The following is a 3,151-nucleotide window of genomic DNA, read 5'->3' on the forward strand; positions in this document are numbered from 1 at the left end:
TGCACGTCCTCGCTTAGCTAGTTGTAAAGTAGTCGATCCTACAATTTCTAAAACTAAGTAAATAAATTATTTTTATAAACAAACTAGGGTTAGGGTTAGGTTTAGGGTTAAAAAGTCGTTGTAGGATCGACTACTTACGACTAGCTAGCGCAGATGCGCGAGTGCGCACACCGGGACCACTGTTCGCTAGTAGTACCAAAGAACGATAACTATCACACGGTTTTATTTGTTTCTCAGATATGACTTGTCTTTCTATAAGACGAGAAGGAATTAAATTCGTAGTGCAGTCCTTGTCCGAGGCGTCCAATTTCGCATAGCACTTCCGCCAGTTGTTATTTTTTTTTTTTTTTGCGTGTGCAAAAGTACGATTAATGTGTGTGTTTTTTGAAATGCTTAATTAAGTATCACAACTTCTCTCGTTTCTTTTATTTTTCCTACACCACCCACATAATAAATTTTCTGAAGTTTCGTGTCTATATAAGGAGATACAAAAGTTAGTGGAGTGGAAGAATAAAATAGTGTCAGTGTTGAGTTACGGCCCTTCACATTTTGAGTTCAAATACTTTTGGTTTTCAGCCTTGCAGGATGGGGGAAAATATTGCGCGAGTCAAGCAGTGTGAGGTCGATTTAATCGATCATACACCCTACCCACAAAATTTGCAGCGATCTACTAATGTTTGAAATCTATAGATGTTAATTTAATGATTAACTTTTTTTTAGTCTTATACATCCCATGGGATGGGTTATAATACAAATTACGAATTTGATCAAGCATACTCAGAGATATCAGGGAACTCTTTGATCCGGGTACAATGCACCCGCCCTCTTGTAGGTCTTGCACGATAGCAGTATCACATTTTTTTTCTCAACCTTAGTACTTCATTTAATTCTTCTCTCACCACCATGATAAAAAAAAACAACGGTGACATTATTTAAATAGTTATTTATATATGTGTGTGTAAACTTGTGGACGCGTGCACACACGCACTAACACATTTGATCTAACACGCTATCGTAAAGATGACATTTGGAAGATGACTAGAGCTTATATATAGTGGTTATTCAATGTATATTTTTTTCATGGGAGATAGAAGGCAAATAGCAAAATATCTTTTATTCCACCTCTATATTGGTTCTTAATATATATGAAGGCGGAATATTAAACTTTACACCACATTACCTGAAAAATCATGTTTGGGCAAAAACTAATAGTTGTAATGTAAAAACAGAATATTTCCTTATTAATTATGAGTAGATCTATATACATATGTACATACATACATACTTAATACAGACAACATATACTCAATATAAAAAAGGAGAATGTACACTATTTTATACTGAGAATATGTCTATTGACTTTTTATACATGCAAGGCCACTGGTAGTGAAATTTCTAAAAAAAACTCACTACCCTATATTTAGTATCGCATCGACTGGCCTCCGTGCTGTGGGCACGTAACAAACAACATCCGAGCGTGGCCGTTCGCCAGCCTCGTCTGGCACCTGTGTCGGTGGCACATAAAAACACCATCCGAGCGTGGCCGTCTGCCAGCCTCGTCTGGCACCTGTGTCGGTGGCACATAAAATCACCCACTACACTCTCGGAGTGGTTGGCGTTAGGAAGGGCATCCAGCTGTAGAAACACTGCCAGATCTGACTTCGAGCTTGCCAGACCCCAGTTGAACCGTCCAACCCATGCTAGCATGGAAAGCGGACGTTAAACGATGATGATGATGATGATGAATATAGGTAATTAGGATAAATCCCAGCTATTTCCTCTTGAAGCACATCTTATTCAATTATTACAATCCAATATGTGGTGACAGTTGCTGCTTTATATTAGTTAAAATTACATACTAAAACTGAGAATTATGGAAATATTATTTGAAGAGTTATTGTATAACTATACAGGGAAAGTGGAAATTTTTTGGTATTTGTTCTTCTCTATTACATATCTTTCATTTGCTAATAGGAATTTAAAAGTTTTACATATTAGATAGCAACATATGTGTTTGCTTGTATATCTCTCTTTCTCTTTCCTTTACCTGGATTATTTGCATTGCTCGTGATTGCTATAAACACTGCATCCAAATGTAAAATTTATATCATAATTTTTTTCTCTGTCTGAAAAATGTTTAATAGGAAATTCCTTATATATCTATCTAACATGTAAAACTTTGGAATTCCTATTAGTAAATGATATATGTGTAATGGAGAATAAATAATACCAAAATATTTCCACTTTCCTGTTTTGTGATATATATATATATATATATATATGTAGGAGTGGCTGTGTGGTAAGTAGCTTGCTTACCAACCACATGGTTCTGTGTTCAGTCCCACTGCGTGGCACCTTGGGCAAGTGTCTTCTACTATGGCCTAAGGCCGACCAAAGCTTTGTGAGTGGATTTGGTAGACAGAAACTGAAAGAAGCCCATCGTATATATGTATGTGTGTGTATATGTTTCTGTGTCTGTGTTTGACCCCCGCCCCAACATCGCCTGACAACCGATGCCGGTGTGTTTACGTCCCCATAAATTAGCGGTTCGGCAAAAGTGACCGATAGAATAAGTACTAGGCTCACAAAGAATAAGTCCTGAGGTAGATTTGCACTACTTAAGGCGGTGCTCCAGCATGGCCATAGTCACATGACTGAAACAAGTAAAAGAGCAGTGAGAATATTCTACAATCACCAAAGTCGCAATTCACTGGAATGTTGCCCACATGATCAATGAATCTGACCAATTGCGACTTCACCTGGAAGAAATATTACCCATGTGATCAACAAATCTGGCCAATCACATGTAGAATAGGCTTCAGCGACCAATATCAACTTTTGGCACCTTCCTTTCTAAACCTCTCAATCGATATAAAATGACACACGCATGCAACACCAAGCAGAGATATTTGCAATGTACGAAGACAATACATATTTCTTTATTACCCACAAGGGGCTACAAAGACAATACAGCAGACAGATTTCCAGTGACAGTAACACAGAGCTGAATTTCAACACAATGAGCTATCCACTGCAAGACAATGACCAGCAGCAACTTTGCAAATACTATTATAATAGCATCCAAATTCTCTCACTGTTTATTGTAATACTATTTCAATGACATCCAAACTCTCCCAAAATTTGTCCTAAT

The sequence above is a fragment of the Octopus sinensis genome, linkage group LG25 (genome assembly GCF_006345805.1).
Source record: "Octopus sinensis linkage group LG25, ASM634580v1, whole genome shotgun sequence".
Classification (NCBI taxonomy): domain Eukaryota; kingdom Metazoa; phylum Mollusca; class Cephalopoda; order Octopoda; family Octopodidae; genus Octopus; species Octopus sinensis.